The sequence below is a fragment of the Adiantum capillus-veneris genome, chromosome 10 (genome assembly GCF_014529385.1).
Source record: "Adiantum capillus-veneris isolate H3 chromosome 10, ASM1452938v2, whole genome shotgun sequence".
NCBI classification, from domain to species: Eukaryota; Viridiplantae; Streptophyta; class Polypodiopsida; order Polypodiales; family Pteridaceae; genus Adiantum; species Adiantum capillus-veneris.
The window spans coordinates 19,086,405-19,106,909 of record NC_140940.1 but is presented as its reverse complement, the minus strand read 5'-3'; the positions used below and the strand labels follow the sequence as shown (position 1 = coordinate 19,106,909).

The 20,505-nt window shown below is 38.2% G+C and overlaps 1 pseudogene; it reads left to right on the top strand.

Moving 5' to 3' along the window:
* Positions 1 to 205: 205 nt before the first annotated feature.
* The window catches only part of LOC147448517 (uncharacterized), a 64,983-nt pseudogene continuing 44,683 nt past the window's right edge, over positions 206 to 20,505 (top strand).

The window sequence follows — 20,505 nt, the reverse complement described above, 5'->3', positions numbered from 1 at the left end:
TAGTAGGTAGCCACCAAGATGATGCTGGTCTCTCAATTCCATGTGTTCTCTCATGTTGTAATTTATTTAATCATCAAGGTTTCAATCTTGTATTTGTTGCATTTAAATAAAAAGGCAAGTGTTGTGTTCTGAAGCTCGTCATAGATAATACTTCAATTTGATCAAAGTAGTTATTTCTGCTTGATTTTGTATTTTGGTCATTAGAATGACCCATGCAGGTGGCCACAAAAATAAAAAACTGGTTGGAAGTTCAATTTCTCAGCCCAAGTGTAAGAAGGCTACAAAATGTGCGACAAGCATAAGTTCAGAGAAAGAGCCTCAACCTCTGGAGGTGGCTCCTATGGAACTCGAGGGAGAGACACAAATCCCAAAAGATGTGGAGCATGCTGAGAATGAGAACCAGGTTGTGGATGATGACATTGAGCAAAAAATGGATGAGCATGTGCCAGCTATCATTGACAAGACATTGGGATCCGACATTTTAAAATCTCTTACAATACATAGGGGTAAGGCAGTTCCTGAAGTACCCTTATCTCGTTGTTTAATAAACACCAGGGTTCGGGAGTTGAGACCAGATCTCTCAGATCTGAAAAGATCTTTCATCCATGAAGGATATGTTCCCATCAAAGGTCATTTTATTCTATCTCTACATCTTCCTGATGGCACAACTAAACTAGTGGATGCCGATATCCAATCCACATGGGACAAGCATTGGGTTGCTGTCAACAATGAGGAGTTGGAGAGAGAGAGATTGTGGAAGACCCAGTCTGGTTGTGTTTGTCTGGAAAGATGTTTTACGTTTGGGAAGGTAACCATAGAACTGCATCTTGGATGGAAGTTATTAAGGAGGTCTGGTCAAGAGATAAGGAAAGAGATGTTAGAATCAGAGCAGAGTACATTGATCCAGAGCCAAAACATGAAGTCAAACTCTTGGCCGCTCTTCAGAGATTTAATTTGTAAGTTCTACTTTGCTTTTATTAAGTAGCATATCAAATCTTTTAATCTCTTTTATAGTTGTTAATTCTTGTGATAGAATGAATGAGAATGCCATTGTACTCACAAGTTTAAGGGACTATCTACAATACACAAGCACTCTTTGCTCTTGTGATGTGGATGATTTTATGGAGGATTTTACACCCGTTTAGAAAATGGCTATTGAAAAAGCATGTGTGAAAGAGGCTTCGGGAGGTCGTAAAGTTTGGTATCCTCTTACACAATCCTTGCTTGCTCGGATGGTTTTCTCGGTGAGTGTATATACCACATCCTTTGTTATGCATATAAAGTCAAAACGTTTTATCATGTTCTGATGTATTAGCTTTTTAACTCTTAGGCAAGCTACAAAAGGAACGTGGAGAAGGATGAGAAGAAGATCCCAAGTAATCTACCCAAAGAAGAACGGGATCACAAGCTCATGGTCATAAGAAAGGCTGTGACCAAAACATTTGTGCGAAAGATTCATAGAGTGAGTTTTTAAAGCAAGTGCTTTTTAAAGACCATATTAGGTAAAGTGGGAAATCCCAATTCCCAGGTTGGACAACTTTCAATATATCATGTACAAAATATAGATATTTTGTCAAAAATTTGAGTTTTCTTAAGGTCTCATTCCACTTTATGCACATACAATACACAATGAAAACAACTAAAGTACCATGGTTTCAATCAATTGGATTATTAGGAGACGAGTATATTGCATCCATTATCGTTGTCTATGTCCTATTGTCCTACCTACAACTTATCTCAACATGGAGAGCTTGGTTTCTAGGTCCACCACTTGTCCAAGTTAATGTAAAAGTGACTCAAGGTTCACAACTTGTGAAAGCAAGGATCCATTGAGGAATACAATCCACTTGGCTATTTTTCCTTAATTTATTGCATGTGACATTCAAGCACGGTCCACTTCTAATCTATAACTTCTTAATTTGAGGCATGGGGCATACATAAAATATGTAGCATATGCTCTATTGCCTCATAGGAAGGTTGGTTTCAAGGTGCACTTATCCATGCTAGCCTATCTTGGAGAAATGATGGAGCTTGCTTCTCTCCTTGTTTCAATGGAGACTAGCTTGGACAAGTGGTGGACCTTTGCTTCTCTCTATGTTTCAATAGAGTTAGCTTGGACAAGTGGTGATCTTGGAACAAAACCCCCATGTAAAACATATCATGGGTATTCCAAGTGATTAGAAAGATTACCATTTAAGATATAACCTTAAAGGTTGGACAAATGGAGCTTGGCTTGGAGAAATGGTGGACCTTTGATTCTCTCCATGTTTCAATGGAGCCTATCTTGGATAAATGGTGGAGCTTGCTTCTGTCCATGTTTCGATGGAGCCTAGCTTGAACAGTTGGTGGACCTTTGCTTCTCTCTATGTTTCAATAGAGTTAGCTTAGACACGTGGTGGATCTTCAAACTAAGCCAACTACTATCAATGTTTCCTAGCTTGGACAAGTGGTGGAGTGTTTCTCTACTCCATGTTTCAATGGATCTTAGCTTGGACAAGTGTTGGACCTTAAAACAAAAACCCCATGTACAACATAGAATGGATTTTCTAGATTTCAATGGAGTCTAGATTTAACAAATGATGGAGCTTGTTTACATCCATGTTTCAATGAAACTAGCTTGGACAAGTGGTGGACCTTGTAACCAACCCCCCCATGTACAACATATCATTGGTTTTCTAAGTGATGGAAAGGAATACCATTCAAGATATAAACTTATAGCTTGGATAAGTAGTTGACTTTCAAACCAAATTCATCATAATACAATGAAATACAGGTTAGCCAATTCCTAAATCTTGAGACCAAACCTCCCATGCTATTAGAGATAATATATTGGATAAGTGGTGGACCTTCTATTATTTTCCCATGCCTAGTTTAGACTACCGGTACACTTTGCAGCTATAAAGGTTGGACGAGTTGTGGAGCCTTGTTTCTATCCATGTTTTAATGGATCCTAGCTTGGACAAGTGGTGGACCTTGGAAAAAAGCTTCCATGTACAACATATATGAGGTTTTCCATGTTTTAATGGAACCTATCTTGGACAAATGGTGAATCTTGCTTCTCTCCATGTTGATTTTGGAACTACCTTAGATAAGTGGTGGAGCTTTGCTTTTCTACTCTTCATAATACAATGAAGTATACGTTGGTTACATGGTGAATCTTAAGGCCAAACCTCCCACTTTACTAGAGATGATAGGTTGGACAAGTGGATCAACCTTCTATCATTTCTCCATGACTATATTGGACAATTAGTAGACCTAACATCTCTCTATGTTGTCTAGAGATAAGCTTGGACAAGTGATGGACCCTGCTTCTCTCTTCCCTTGGTTTACTAGTTTGAAGACTCACTATATATACTTTCTTAGATCTAGCTTGAACAAGTGGTGGACCTTGTATCCACAATCTTAATTCATTACAAAAAAGTATAAGAAAAAATAACATAGGAATCTTGGTTTGAAGGTCAAGCAATTAGGTTCCAAATGCACATAATAATATATTTTCCACCCATAATAAAATAAAGTTAAATATGTTATTACCAAATTGACAAAGGTAACGTCCAAGAATTCTAGCTTTGCATCTTGTAGATCTAAATCTTCATCAAGGCGACATGCATGTATACATCAACTTTCAAGCCATTCAAGAACATGCACTTAGATTCCATAGTTTTGCTTTCAAAGTCTTCTAGGTTCTAAAACTCTTTCACGTAAAGTATGTAATGACAAAATTCTTGAAGCAAACATTTGTGCCCAAGAAAAATATCCCTCTCACATATTTAAAGTCCATGAATTCTCTAATCCATACTTACAAGTTTTAGTTTGACATCAAACATCAATTCTCTCATAGTTACAAATAAATGGAACCTCAATATGAATTGACAAAAAATGAATTTCTTTTACTATATGACCCAACATAGGCCCCAATCAAATAAAAAATGAGTCTCCAAAGTCTTGAGAAGTAACCCCTCTAGATCCAAGATAAGTACTCTTTTGATGTCCTTGAAAGAAAGTGGTAGGTGATAAAGAGGTGATTCATTCCTTGGACAAGGTCTTGGAGGAGGTTGGATGGGTAATTCAATAGTTTTCTTCAATTTATGCCAGCATATAGCCAATCCATTTTTTCGTAATGGTTCTGAAATTAAAGAACAAGAACACTTAATGAAAACACAACAATAGACATGAGTTTTACATTGTCTACCCTAAGGTTTTATTAGATACCAAAATCCATCTATGATCTACTCATTAATAGAAACAAAGTCAAATTAAAATCCTGACTCTTTTTAATGCTACACTCTCTCTTAGTCTCAATACCATGGAGGCCAACTAGACTTAAGTCAACTAATAACTACTACTTGTTGTTAAAGGTATGCTTGAAGTGCATAAGGCTTAACCAATGCTCTAGTGTAGAATGGGTATTTAGGTCTCAAGGTCTACCACTTATCCAAGCAAAGATCCATTTAGATATGGAAACACAATTTTTCTTAATATAATGATATAGAGTGTACAAGTGGTGAATCCTGAGACCAAACCACTCATGCTACTAGGGATAATAGGCTGGACAAGTGGTGGACCTTGAATGTAAACCCCCCATGTACAAAGTATCAGGGGTTTTGGGTATTTCAATCGACTCTAGCATCTTCGAGACATGGTGGAGATTACTTCTCTCCATGTTTCAATGGAGTCTATCTTGGATAAATGGTGGAGCATCATTCTCTCCATGTTTCAATGGAGCATAGCTTGGACAAGTGGTGGACGTTTGTTTCTCTCTATGTTTGAACAGATTTAGCTTGGACAAGTGGTGTACCTTGGAACAAAATCCCCATGTAAAACATATCATGGACATTACAAGTGGTGAGAAAAAATACCATTCAAAATATAACCTTATAGGTTGGACAAGTGGTGGACCTTAACACCCAATTATTATTAATATAATGACATAGAGTGGACAAGTGGTGAATCTTGCGACCAAACCTACTAGGAAAAGTAGGTTGGACAAGTGGTGGACCTTGAATGCAAACCTCCCATGTACAAAATATCACTCATGCTACTAGGAATAATTTGGTATTAAGGTCCATGTTTCAATGGAGCCTAGCTTGGAAAAGTGGTGGACCTTTGTTTCTCTCTATGTTTCAATAGAATTAGCTTGGACAAGTGGTGAACCTTGGAACAAAACCCCCATGTAAAGCATGTCATGGGCATTACAAGTGGTGAGAAAAAATACCATTCAAGGTATAACCTTATAGGCTGGACAAGCGGTGGACCTTAGCACCCAATTCCTCTTATTATAATGACATAGAGTGGAAAAGTGGTGAATTGTGAGACCAAACCTACTAGGGATAATAGGGTGGACAAATTGTTGACCTTGAATGTAAATCACCCATGTACAAAATATCATGGGTTTTGCGTATTTCAATGGAGCCTAGCATATAGGAGACATGGTGGAACTTACTTATGTCCATGTTTTAATGGAGCCTATCTAGAGGAAATGGTGGAGGTTCCTTCTCTCCATGTTTCAATGGAGCCTAGCTTGGACAAGTCGTGGACCTTTGTTTCTCTCTATGTTTAAATATGGTTAGCTTGGACAAGTGGTGGATCTTGGAATGAAACTCCCATGTAAAACATATCATGGGCATTTCAAGTGGTGAGAAAGGATACCATTTAAGATATAACCTTATAGGTTGGACAAGTGGTGGACCTTAACACAATATAATGACATAGAGTGTACAAGTGGTGAATCTTGAAACCAAACCACTCATGCTACTAGGGATAATAGGTTAAACAAGTGGTGGGCCTTGAAATAAAACCCCCTAGAGTGTTTCAACGGAGCCTATCTTGGAAACATGGTAAAGCTTGCTTCTCTCGATGTTTCAATGCAGCCTATCTTGGATAAATGGTGGAGCATCATTCTCTCCATGTTTCAATGGAACCTAGCTTGGACAAGTGGTGGACCTTTATTTCTCTCTATGTTTGAATAGAGTTATCTTGGAAAAGTAGTGGACCTTGGAACAAAACCCCCATGTAAAACATATCATGGGCATTACAAGTGGTGAGGAAAAATACCATTTAATACATAACTTTATAGGTTGGACAAGTGGTGGACCTTAACACCCAATTATTCTTAATATAATGACATAGAGTGGATAAGTGGTGAACTTGGGACCAAACCTACTAGGGAAATAGGTTCGACAAGTGGTGGACCTTGAATGTAAACCCCCCATGTAAAAAATATCACTCATGCTACTAGAAATAATTTGGTATTAAGGTCCATGTTTCAATGCAGCTTAGCTTGGAAAAGTGGTGGACCTTTGTTTCTCTCTATGTTTCAATAGATTTAGCTTGGACAAGTGGTGGACCTTGGAACAAAACCCCCATGTAAATCATGTCATGGGCATTACAAGTGGTGAGAAAAAAGACCATTCAAGCTATAACATTATAGGTTGGACACGTAGTGGACCTTAACACCCAATTCCTCTTAATATAATGACATAGAGTGGACAAGTGATGGACCTAGAAACCTACTAGGGATAATAGGTTGGACAAGTGGTGAACCTTGAATGTAAACCCCCCATGTACAAAATATTATGGGTATTGGGGATTTCAATGGAGCCTAGCAACTTGGAGACATGGTGGAGCTTATTTCTCTCCATGTTTCAATGGAGCCTATCTAGGAGAAACAGTGGAGGTTCCTTATCTCCATGTTTCAATGAGCCTCGCTTGGACAAGTGGTGGACCTTTCTTTCTATATATGTTTTAATAGAGTTAGCTTGGACAAGTGGTGGACCTTGGAATGAAACCCCCATGTAAAACATATCATGGGCATTTCAAGTGGTGAGAAAGGATACCATCTAAAATATAACCTTATAGGTTGGACAAGTGGTGGACCTTAACACATAGTTCTTCTTAATATAATGACATAGAGTGTACAAGTGGTGAATCTTGAGACCAAACCACTCGTGCTACTAGGGATAATAGGTTGGACAAGTGGTGGACCTTGAATGTAAACCCCTCATGTACAAAATTATGGGTTTAGGGTATTTCAATGGAGCCTAGCTTGGAGACATGGTGGAGATTGCTTCTCTCAATTGTTCAATGGAACCTATCTTGGAGAAATGGTGGATCATCCTTCTCTCCATGTTTCAATGGAGCCTACCTTGGACAAGTGGTGGACCTTTGCTTCTCTCTATGTTTCAATAGAGTTAGCTTGGACAAGTGGTGGGTCTTGGAACAAAACCCCTTTGTAAAACATAGCATGGACATTACAAGTGATAAGGAAAAATATCATTCAAGATATAACCTTATAGGTTGGAAAAGTGGTGATGGACCTTGTCAAGTGGTGAAGGATACCATTTAAGATATACCCTTATAGGTTGGACAAGTGGTGGACCTTAACACCCAGTTATTCTTATATATAATGACATAGAGTGGATAAGTGGTAAATCTGAAGACCAAACCACTCATGCTACTAGGTATAATACGTTAGAGAAGTGGTAGACCTTGAATGTAAACACCCCATGTACAAAATATCATGGTTTTAGGGTGTTTCAATGGAGCCTAGAATCTTGGAGACATGGTAGATCTTGATTCTTTCCATGTTTGAATGGCACCTATCTTGGAAAAATGATGGAGGTTACTTCTCTCCATGCTTCAATGGAGCCTAGCTTTGACAAGTGGTGAACCTTTGCTTCTCTCTATGTTTGAATAGAGTTAGCTTGGACAAGTGGTAGACCTTTTCTTCTCTCTATGTTTGAATAGAGTTAGCTTGGACAAGTGGTGGACCTTGGAATGAAACCCCCATGTAAAAAATATCATGGGCATTTCAAGTGGTGAGAAAGGATACCATTTAAGATGTAACCTTATACGTTGGACAAGTGGTGGACCTTAATACATAGTTCTTCCTAATATAATGACATAGAGTGTACAAGTGGTGTATCTTGAGACCAAACCACTCGTGCTACTAGGGATAATAGGTTAGACAAGTGGTGGGCCTTGAAATAAAACCCCCCATGTACAAAATAAAATGGGTTTAGGACATTTAAATGGATCCTAGCTTGGAGACATGGTGGAGCTTTCTTCTCTCCATGTTTCAATGAAGCCTATCTTGGAGAAATGGTGGAGCATCCTTCTCTCCATGTTTCAATATAGCTTAGCTTGGACAAGTGGTGGATCTTTGGTTCTCTCTATGTTTCAATAGAGTTAGCTTGGACAAGTGGTGGACATTGAAACAAAACTCCCATGTAAAACATATCATGGGTAGTTCAAGTTGTGAGAAAAAAAACCATTTAGAATATAACCTTATAGGTTGGACAAGTGGTGGACCTTAACACCCAATCCTTTTTAATACAATGACATAGAGTGGACAAGTGGTGAATCTTGAGACCAAAGCTATCAAGCTACTAGGGATACTAGGTTGGACAAGTGGTGGATCTTGAATGTACATCCCCTATGTACAAAATATCATGGGTTTAGGGTGTTTCAATGGAGTCTAGCATATTGGAGACATGGTGGAGCTTGCTTCGCTCCATGTTTCAAGTGGTGGACCTTCAATTATTTTCCCATACCTAGTTTAGACAACCCATACACTTTGCAACTCTAAAGGTTGTACGAGTGGTGGAGCTTTGTTTATTTCCATGTTTTAATGGATCCTAGCTTGGACAAGTGGTGGACCTTGGAAAAAAGTCCCCCCTGTACAACATAGCTGAGTTTTTTCATGTTTTAATGGAAGAGAGATTTGACAAATGGTGGAGCTTGCTTATCTCCATGTGGATTTTAGAACTAGCTTGGACAAGTGGTGGAGCTTTGATTTTCTACTCTTCATAATACAATGATGTATAGATTGGTTACATGGTGAATCTTAAGGCCAAACCTCCCATCTTACTAGAGATGATAGGTTGGACAAGTGTTCAACCTTCTATCATTTCTCCATGCCTATAATTAGACAATTAGTAGAACTAGCATCTTTCTATGTTGTCTAGAGCTGAGCTTGGACAAGTAGTGGACCTTGCTACTCTCTTGCCTTGGTTTAATTACTCATTAGTTAGGTTACAAGTAGGTATGTAATTTGTTAGCCCCAAGGGACTTTGAATATTGAATAGTAAGAAAGTCAAGTGCTGGTTTGAAAATCTTTTGCTTATCTAAACTAGACTCTAACTCAATAATAAGTCTCTTAAGTTCCACGAATTGTCCTATCTAGGCTCCAAAAGAGTCTTAATTGGTTTGTGCTAGATTCTAACTTCCTTGATGGGGTAGAATCCTAGAAAAATGAGGCACTATAAGTTTTACCTTAGCTCAAATGGATTTTCACTTAAACTAGACTGCAATTTGGCACTCTAGTATCTTTGTCTTGATGGAGTTTAACACTAGATACATAGTAGTGATATTTAAGCTTCATGTCTCTTCACTTGATCGAGATATGAGACCATACTTTCAAGTTCACCACTTGTCTTACCTAAAGACCAATGTGAGACATGGGAGCAAGAAATCCATCCGATATTGTTTTAAGGACTATTACATAGACAATCAATAACTTAAGTAAAGCAAAAAGAATTGGATCTTTCACAATTAATAACTTAAGTAAAGCCAAAAAGACTTGGATCTTTGAGAGTTTGTTTCAAACTAAAAAAGCACAATCTCATGCTAACAAAACTATAAATCACAATTGAAAGTTTTGAACGAGAAAAAGATCAGCAATCTTATAAGAAGGATATTTTTCATTTCATTTGATGATTACAAACTAAAAGAAAGTCTCTCAAGAAATTGATAAACAAAAAATGTAGGTGACTGCTTCATTATTTTGAGCAAACATATCAAAATCTCTATTGATTGAGCTCCATCTAGTAGTATCCTTTGTAAGATCCTGCAGGAAGGAATAAAAAGAAAGATTTGTTAGATACCATGCACATGAGTGTTCAAGTATGTGTATCAAGAATATATGACATGTCACTAGTACCTTAGGGTTGCTTTCTATCCAGCCTTAGAAGATTGTTCTCAGCTTTCACCTTATTTATATAAGCCTTTGCTGTGGTTTCCTTCAAAACTCCTTTTGTGTTACAACCCAATTGCCTAGCTAAAGTGGTCAATTGTGACGCCTTCATGCTTTCAATGGGTGTACGCTCCTTTGCTAAGATCTCTTCTATTTGGGCTCTTCTCATTTCATTGCGGTGGCTTGTGTCACTTGCATTTTCAATGATAGTTTCATCCCTGTCACCTTTTGCAGGTGGTATTCTTCTTGTAAAGAACACTTTAGCTGACCAAACATCATTTTTCTGCTTCCAATACTCCATGATTTGTTTGTATTCACTATCATTTGTCACTATAGGTTGTCCATAACGATTAGAAGCAATTAAATCACGCACATCCCTTCTCTCATCAAGCTGAATCAAGTATGGCAGTAGCTCCTCCAAGAGAATATTGTCAACCATCTTCTCAGCATCAAATTGTGGTGGAAAAATGCAATTGTTTGCTGGTGAAATACATCCCTTGTAAGGAGAGTCATCAATAAGCACTGTTCTTTGTGGATCACATTCAAACCCCATGGCAATTTTGGCTAGAGGCTTGAACATTGCCTCAACGTTTGGATTGTTGGGTCTAAACAATTTTTGAGTTTGAGCGGTGTAGCAAACATCTTGCGACCAAATTGCAAATAAAGGCAATGTATCCTCAGCTAAGTTGTTTAGTGCTGCAAGGATTTGATACACATTATTCCTAGTAGCTGTCGACCAAATTGCAACATTAAACCTCTGTAAAATAGTCTTCAAGAATTGGATGCAACTTGGCCTGAGTATAATATATCTTTTTGAATCCATTTTCACTGAGTTGTGGTGTGAGGATGGTTGAGGGGAACGTTTCAACAATAGACCATTTAAATCCAATATAATTGTAATCATGGATTTCTCAACATCTATGCTACATGACGTAGTACCAATTGGCAATAGCTCGTGAGTGGACTTTTCAGTCTCTTTTGATGTATGTTGCATTTTTGAAGCATCGATTTCTTGGTTCTCATTATTGGAAGCTTGCTCAAGTTGCACAACACTAGACTCTAGTATAGAAATATCATCCATCTTGGGCACTTTAGAAACCATAGAATCTATGGATTCTATAGTTGTTGACTGAACCATATGAGCATTATCCATCCCAGTTTGTGAATCTAAGAAAACACACACACAAATGGTATCTCAAAACCACTAGAATTTTATTCACCATATTTATATGTAGAACTCCTAGTAAGAAATTTATTTAAGGTAAAGTCGTTGTTAGAATCCTTGCAACCATTTTCAGCATTCGTACACCAAACACCACTTGTCTAAAATACAATCTACTAACTCAACATTTTCCATCCTACACTTTATTAAAGATGAGTACTTAAAGTGAAAACTAAAAGCCACCCTTGTTGAGGAAACATGGATACAAGGTCCACCAAATGTCCAACCTAGACTACAAGCAAACAATTAGAGATTTGGCTTAGATTTGGATTCAAAGGCCACCACTTATTCAAGTAAGATAACTCCACTTGTTTAAGACAGTAATGTTTGAAGCCCCACCACTTGTCCAACCTAAACATTGATTAAATTTTGGTAAGATTTATCACAAATCTAGAGTAGAATCAAGATTCTATGGCCAAGGTAGTCAAATAAGTTAGACAACACACAAAGCATAAGAGCACTTTAGATTCTCGTTGAGCATAAACTAAACAATAATCAAATGTTATATTCACTTGAGATTTCATCCATGAAAAATGAAAATGATGCATGTACTTGAGATTTCCATCCATGTACAATACTTTACAATGTCAAGTAAAGTTATAGTCAGCAAACAACTCTTCTCCTGCTTCAACTTGACAAATAGTCTCAATGCATACATGGCCATATTCTTCTGACTTGATGTGTGAAGAGGTGCATTTATGCCAAGGTGGAAAATTTGGATCAAATGTATAGCGTACGTTGGGACAGACATTTGTACTGTGAGAACTATTTATATAGCCCGACACGTTTCCTTCTTCTACACAACCAATAATGTATGATTGATCTTCCTCTTCTTCTATGTTTGGATCCTCTAGAAGAGAATATTTATAAGCTCTTGGAAAAATTTTGCATATCTTTTTCCAGTCTTGAAATCTATACTTATGCCCTCCATAGTTTAGAATAGTCAAACCACTTTCCAGGGTAGTATGCACAAATAGCCCATAACCAGCTCCTTCAATACATGAAAGTCGCACTTCAAAATCCACACCGTTAATATGGAAAATTACATCTTTGGGAATAGGAAAAGTTGGTGTCCCAAAAGGATCTTCATGCCAATCATAGTGTGAAATACATCTAGTTTTTATATCACTTAACTCCTTTGTGTCTGCAAAAAGAAGAAAATATTATGCATAAAATAATGACAATATCAAAGAAAGATATCATTATTTTATAGTCCAATAGGTCTATTGTATGGAAGACTTAGAGTGCCTCTTACATGGTGCCTCCAAGGTTTCCAAAAAATAAAATCATTGGAAAAAAAAGGCCACTGTGTCTCCAATCTATTGCCCATTTGAAGCATAGAGAGAACCAAGGTCCACCACTTGTCCAAGCTAGACATGGAGCATTGACACAAGATCCAACACTTATCCAAGAACCCTATAGTATATGTGGTAACATGGGATGCATTGATGCAACAAAAGTAGTCTAGCCTCCTCATCCATCTCTTTTTTCTTGTAGCCTAGAGGGATTAGTTTCAAGGTCTATCACTAGTCAAAAACTACACATAGAACATTGATACAAGGTTCCACCACATGTGAAACCTATCATCTCTAGTAGCATGGATGGTTTGATATCAAGGTTCACTGCGTGTCCTACCTATACTATATTGTAGCATAGAGATTCTGGTTTGGTGGTACTACACTTGTCCAAACTTGGCTTGTTGTTGATATCTGGGGGTAATCAAGGGTCCTCCACTTGTCCAAGTTAGGCATATAAAACAATTGCAAGGTCCGTCATGTGTACAACATATGATTGATCATAGCATGCATGGTCTTATTTCATGGGCAACCATCTTCTCTCCAACATGTGTCCAACCTCGACTCCATTGAAGCATGGAGAGAAGCAAGGTCCACCACTTATCAAAGCTATTATTTTTTCCCAGTGCTTTCAAAACCCATAATACGTTGTACATGGGAGGGGGGGATTCTTATTTCAAGGTCCACCACTTGGCTAAGATTGGATCCATTGAAACATAAAGAGAAGCAAGCTCTATCATTTTTCCAAGCTAGGTGCCATTGAAACATGAAAACTCCATAATATGTTGTATGCGGGGGGTTTTTTCACTGTCTACCACTTGTCTAAGCTATGGTCCATTGGAACATGGAGAGAATCAAAGCTCCACCACTTTTCTAAGCTAGGATCCATTGAAACATGGAGAGAAGCAAGCTCCATTGTTTGTCTAAGCTAGGCTCCATTGGAACATGGAGAAAACAAGCTCCACCACTTGCCTATTATTGCATAGAGATTCTGGTTTGAAGGTCCACCACTTGTCCAACCTTGCCTTCATGTATGGAGATAATAAAGAGTGCAATGCTTCTCTAAGCTAGGGACATAAAAGAGTTTCAAGGTCCACTACATATACGATCTATGATGGGTTGTAGCATGGGAGGTTTCATTTTAATGTTGACCACTTCTCCAGCTTCGCTTGTCCAACCTCAGATCCATTGAAGAATGGAGAATAAAGGTGTACTAACTCTCCAAAATAGGCAAGAAAATCTCTATAAAACCCATGAATTGTTAATATATGCTATGATGTGGATTTTTGTTTGAAGGTCCACTCCTTATCCAAGCTACAATCCATTGAAGCATGGAAATAAGTAAGATATATCTATAGTCCAAGATAGGATCCATTGAAACATAGAGAGAATCAAGGTCCACCACTTGTCCAAGATATGCATGGGTAATTGATATAAGGACCACTACGTTTTCACCTATACTATGCTCTATCATGGATGGTTTCATATACCACCAATTTTCCAACCTATTTAGTAGGTTGTATTATGGGGGTTTGGTTTCAAGGTACTTCACTTGTCTAAGGTGGGTTCCATTGAACCATGGAGAGAAACAATGTCTACCACTTGTCCGAAATATGCTCCTTTAAAACATAAAAGCAAGGTCCACCACTTGTCCAAGCTAATGTTTCTCTCCATTGAAGCATGGAGAGAAACAAGGTCTACCACCTGTCCAAAATATGCTCCATTGAAACATAAAAGCAAGGTCCACCACTTGTCCAAGCTAATATAACAAATGGGTGTTGGTTACAAGGTGTACCACACTTGTCTAAACTAGTCTCCATGCAAGGTCCACCACATGTCCAAGCTATATGATCTTGGTTTGAAGGTCTACCACACCTCTTGAAATTAGGATCCATGTAAGGTCCACCTTTTGTCAAGCTATGCCTTTAGTGAGTACTAAAACTAAGTAAATTGCAGTACTTAAATACCTTTCCAAGCTCATTAAGATTTTGGTCTCTAAGGCCACCACCACATGTCTAATCTATGCTCTAATTGATTACTTATGCTAGTTCTCAAAGTCCAAACATAAGCTCCCTTCTAGCAAGGTTAGTTTAAATTTAGGCTCCAGCACCTGTCTAAGCTAGGTTCAATTTATGAAGCATCACCATTTAACCATGCTACGATCTAATGTATCATATCAAGGGGGTATTGATAAAAGGTCCAAAACTTATTGAGTTCAAGCTCTTAAGTAATTAAGTCTTTGTGAGTATTAAATGTTATAGTTTTAGTCTAAAGATCCACCATTCAAAAACTCAAGTAATTTATTATTTACATTCAAACCTTGAATGCTTGAGATAAAAAATACAAACTCAATCAATACTATATAAAGCAAAATCTAACATTAAGAGTATCAAATCAGTAACAAGAAACACTAACATGCACAAGAAACTCAAAACATACGTGTCTCCATTTCCAAAAAGTCCTCCATTGACAGAGGATGTTGTTGTTGTTGTTCTTCTTCTCTTTGTGGAGAGCACTCCTCTGTAACAGGCACAATGTCATCTGATTGCGAAGTGGATTGTTGAAGTCCAGCCCATTTTTCTATATCTTCATGAGACTTAGCAAAGTCTAGCAGCATGGTCTCCACGTTTTTTGCCTCCTCCACACTATCAATTAAGCATATAACTTCTTTTTTCTGTTGTATTCCTTCTTGTGCAACCAAGGAGCCATCACCAAAAACATCAACAAGCTTGCGGTCTTCAAAACAATATGTACGAATGTAGTGCTTGACCAAAGCTCTTTTTTTGGCCTCCAAATATTGCAAATCTGACATATCGTTATCTGCTACTTGAAGAAGAGAACAATCAATTGGCATGGGATGTTCCTCTGATCTTCTTCTCAGGTCTTCAAATGCATTGCCTTGTCCCAAGAAGGCAATAACTGTTAGGAATTGAATTGCTCCTTTGCAAGGAGCTGATGGAAAGTGATGCAATGCACCACAACAATGGTAGCTCAGATTATCTCCCATGGCGTGAAAGGCACATTGCAATTTTGTGAAGTTAGTGAAATCCACAAATGCAAGAAAGACAAATCCAGGATCTGTTGACCCTCCAGCAATAGCCAAGATCCCATCCAAAGCATTGTTAAATGTCTCCTCACTCCACTTCAAATTGCCTCCAACGTTTTTTGTCATATCTAAAACACATAAGCCAATAGGCACTTTATTATTGAAGTGGCGCATCAAGTAGAGATTGCCTTCCATTTGTAGGCTCACCACATAGATTGACCATGGCAAATCTCTAGGCTCAGTTTTCTCTTTTGAAGGTGAATTGCCCATTGCATGTATTTTATTGCTCCATCTGGAAAAGCCATTTTCTTTGTTCCACGCGTCAAACTAGATTTGATCCATTCCTCGCATAGCATTAAAATTGTTTTATAAACAACATCATTGATGTTATACATTTTGACCACCTCCTCCCAGTCTTTACATGGTGAAGACTCATTCAAATTGTTGAAGCCTTCAAGAAGTGCATCTTGAATCAATTTGTCTTGCTTCAACTGCTTGATTCGATCATACATGTCAGTTGCATCAGCATCCTTTGCACTCTTTGACAGTAAAATCTTCTCATCTCTAATCTCTTCTTGAATAGTCTTTACCTCTGATTCCTCAAGGCCAAAAAGGTATCTAAATACAGTTGTTGGGGGTTTCTTATTCTCCTCTTCTAGCTTTTCAATGATTTCTATCCAGCAATCATAAACTAAATCAGAGTACGTGACCATGTGTGCCTGTTTAGCAATCCAGCTTGCTACTGCACTCATTCTTGCCAATCGAAGAAAAGCCTAAAAATAAATAGAGAAATAATTAAACTATTGAGCAAGATTTGTTAATTAAACACTATCAAAAAGACAAAGAAAATAACTTACATCCCATCCGGCACGAGATGCATGTCCCTCTGCAATTCCACTTGCTGGATTTGGTGGTCGTCCTGAGAAGATCCATTGACTCCGTAAATGTCTCAATATTTGGTTGTAAGGTTGCTTGACATACAATGCCTAAGCCTCCTCATTTGCAATGGCAGATATAGCAGTTGCAACAAATGGAGGAGCATTCACAACAATGCGAGCCTTTCTAAATTTATACACGCTAATCAGTCTTTCAAATATCTCTTTGTTGTTTTGTTCATTGTGAAGAAAAACTTTTGCAGCATAGATTGAATGCTGCCCATCAAGAATCCAATAATGATAATCTTTAATTTTTTGCTCCTCTACCTCTTCTACTGCCAAAGGAGTCCCCTTCTTTGATTTTGCATTTCGAACAGGCATCAAATATGCACATGCTGCAGGCTTGGTCGTACTCCGTGAAAATCCAAATAACACACTTTCAGCGTGTTTTTTATCCATAATACGTGCATTATAGTGATCAGGAGCAAGCCAATAATTTTGAATAGGGATATCAAATTCCCTATATTGGAAAGGAAAATAATTTATGTACTTATTCATTCCACCTGTATCTTTTTCTTGTCCTTTCATGGCCTCAGCTTCTAAAACATCTGGATCCACAATTCTCATCTTTGACATTGAACCCTCTGTTGATGAGGATGCCAAAGATGCCTTGTCTACATCCAAAATGGAACTAGTTCGCTTAGCTGCTACTTTTTGCACTTTTGCTTGCTTCTTTGTGGATGGAGGTCGTGAAGCTTTCACCTTTTTTCGTTGTAGTGTGGCAATGATGGAGCTTTGAAGTTGATCTGCTGTGATGTTTGGATTTGATTCTGCAAACTTCCATCCTCGAGAAAACATTGTCTCTTCTTTGTTTCTAGACATGCGCTCCAATGCATATGCTCCTGGAGATAGTTGAAATTCTAGATTCATTGGAACTAGAATGTCAATGCATTCCACCTCCGGATGACTATCAACTACAGAGACAGATGCTTCCACAACTTGTCCAACATCATCAAACAAGCTATCATTCTCCTTTTTGGCAATAAATAGATGCACCTTATGCAATTGTGCACCCTCTATACCATGTATGTCCAAATACCATTTCCTAACATCATTGCAAGTATAGTCAACTGAGACAACAACCCTTGCAACCTGTTTTTTTGGAGCCATCTTTCTTGAAACAAAAAAAACCAAATGTTATTTTAGCATATACTTTTTTGTAATGATTTAAGTTTGTGTGAATACAAGGTCCACCACTTGTTCAAGTTAGATCTAAGCAAGTATACATAGAAATCTTTTAAGCTAGTAAACTAAGGGAAGGGAGAAGTAAGGTCCACCACTTGTCCAAGCTCAGCTCTAGACAACATGGAGAGATTCGAGGTCTACTAATTGTCTAACATAGGCTAACTATATTGAAACATAGAGAGAAGAAAAGGTCCACCACTTGTCCAATCTACGGTCCATTGAAACAAGGAGAGAAGGATGCTCCACCATTTGTCCAAAATAGGCTCCATTGAAACATGAAGAGAAGCAATATGCACCATGTCTTCGAGATGCTAGGCTCCATTGAAATACCTTAAACCCATGATATTTTGTATATGTGGGGTTTAAATTCAAGGTCCACCACTTGTCCAACCTATTCTCCCTAGTAGCATGAGTGGTTTGGTCTCAAGATTCACCACTTTTCCACTCTATGTCATTATATTAAGAAGATCTGGGTGTTAAGGTCCACTTGTCCAACCTATAAGGCTATATCTAAAATGGTATTATTTACCACCACTTGGAATGCACATGATAGGTTTTACATAGGGGTCTCGTTCCAAGGTCCACCACTTGTCCAAGCTAACTCTATTGAAACATAGAGAGAATCAAAGGTCCACCACTTGTCCAAGCTAGGCTCCATTGAAACATTGAGAGAAGGATGCTCCACCATTTGTCCAAGCCAGGTTCGATTGAAACATGAAGAGAAGCAAGCTGCACCATGTCTCCAAAATGCTAGGCTCAATGCAATGGATTGGTGGAAAAAGTGAATGGAATGATATGTAAGATCATTTCTAAACAGGTTGTGGACCGGCCTAATGATTGGGATCGCCATTTGACGGCTGCTCTTTGGGCGTATAGGACATCTTTCAAGGTATCTACCCAATTCACCCCTTTTCATCTAGTTTATGGACAGGAAGCACTTCTTCCCATTGAGGTAGAGCTCTCAAGATTGCGCGTTCTTGCAAGAGTGGCAAAAAAACCAAAGGAGGTTCTACATGAAAGGATCTTAGATCTCCAACGACTTGAGCTAGATAGAGAAGAGTCCATTGATCACTATATCACCAAAGCGACAAGCCAAAGGGATAAAATCAACAAGAAGCTCAAGGGGAAAGGATTGAAGGAAGGTATGTTGGTTCTTCGCTATGATAACCGACTTGATACTCGACTTGACAAAAAGTTTTTGCAAAGATGGGAGGGACCTTTCATGATAAAAACAAATTTTGGGAATGGTTGTTACAGATTAGCAGATTTATCAGGAAAACTCCACAAAACCAGAGTCAATGAATGGAGATTAAAGCCCTACTTTCAACGTATCAATCCATTGATAGGCAGTCATCTGTCTACATCGTCTAAGCTCCAAATTGACATGGCTCCCTTCGGCTTGGCAAATGCTCCACCTATTTTTAAAGCTTTGATGTGCAAAGAAGAACCAGCCTTGGAATCTGAACATACCCAAGGCAACCCTCCCATCTCCGAGTTATGGGATTGAGGTAATGAAAAGCAGGTCTAATGGAGTAAAAGAGTGCATGACACTCCTCCTATCGGGAAAAAAAAAAGTGAAAAAGGAAAAATGACAAAAAAAGAGAAAAAATAAAGAAGAAAAAGAAGCAACACCGTCCTCCTAAAGATATGAATATCTCTAGGCTTGGGGGAGGGCTAATATGAGTGGCATAAAATGGTAACCATCTTTTTGCAACATTTGTCAGCCTACTCAACGTCCTCTTCCTCATATGTGTATATATTTTTCTACGCTATTAAGTTATCTAGAGTAAATTCCCCCTCTTCGTTTAACTTTTAAGGCAACACATACATTATACTCTTCTAAAAAATGTCACCTTAGTCATATATTTATATTACCACCCTTTTCTTCTTTGCTTTGTAAATAGAATAAGCATACAATAACCAACTATATAACCCCAAACTTTCTTACCTCTTGTGAATTAGTAGTAGAAAAATAATATATCCATCTTCCACCCCTTATAGATAAATTCCCATGGAAATAAACTCTCCACTTGTCTTTACCAAAGATTATGGTCCCTCTCTACAAGTCTTCTATGCCCCCTACATAGGTGGCCCAATATCTCTTAAGAATATACATATAGTTTCTCTCCTTTCAAAAAGACTCCAATTGTATATTCTTTTCACAAGAAAATAATATTGGGCCCTCCTCTATTTGTTTAAGCATCATAGCCTTTTGAAAAATCATGATTCCCCTTGGATGCATACAAGCAAAGGGCCCATACAAGAAGACTTTGAAGCAAAAGGTTCCCTAGCCTAGTGTGGACCTTCCAAACCGAAATCCTTGGTGCATGGGCGTGAAGAATAGTCCAAATTCATATCAAACATGTTGAGAAGGTCAATTTTGCCTTTTGAAGCATGTCATTCCGAGCTACAGGTAAAAAGTTATGGTCAAAATAGTGTAAATCTGTCAGATTCGCAGCAAAAGGGAACTGTAAATCAAGTAAATCAAGAGAGTGAGATCTTATTTTTCCCCTACTCATCTTCTAGAAGAGCAATGAGTGTTCAAGGTCACTTTCATGTGATGGGACCAACCTAAAGATGCTTTCTAAATGCCAAGACAGACAAGTTGAGATACCCCGCAGGAGCCACCCGTAGGGCCTCATGGTGGGGCCCACCGACATTATGCACCCCTATGGAGCCTTCACGGTTTAAAATGATATTTTTGGTGAATAAATAGTCCCTTTTATGTCCAATATTCAATGAGTGGTCAAAGGACACTTAATTAGGTCTAATCACTTACTCTAATTAAGTGTAGCATAATCCCACTCCTACACAACTATAAATAGACCCCCTTGGAGAGACTCAAGGAC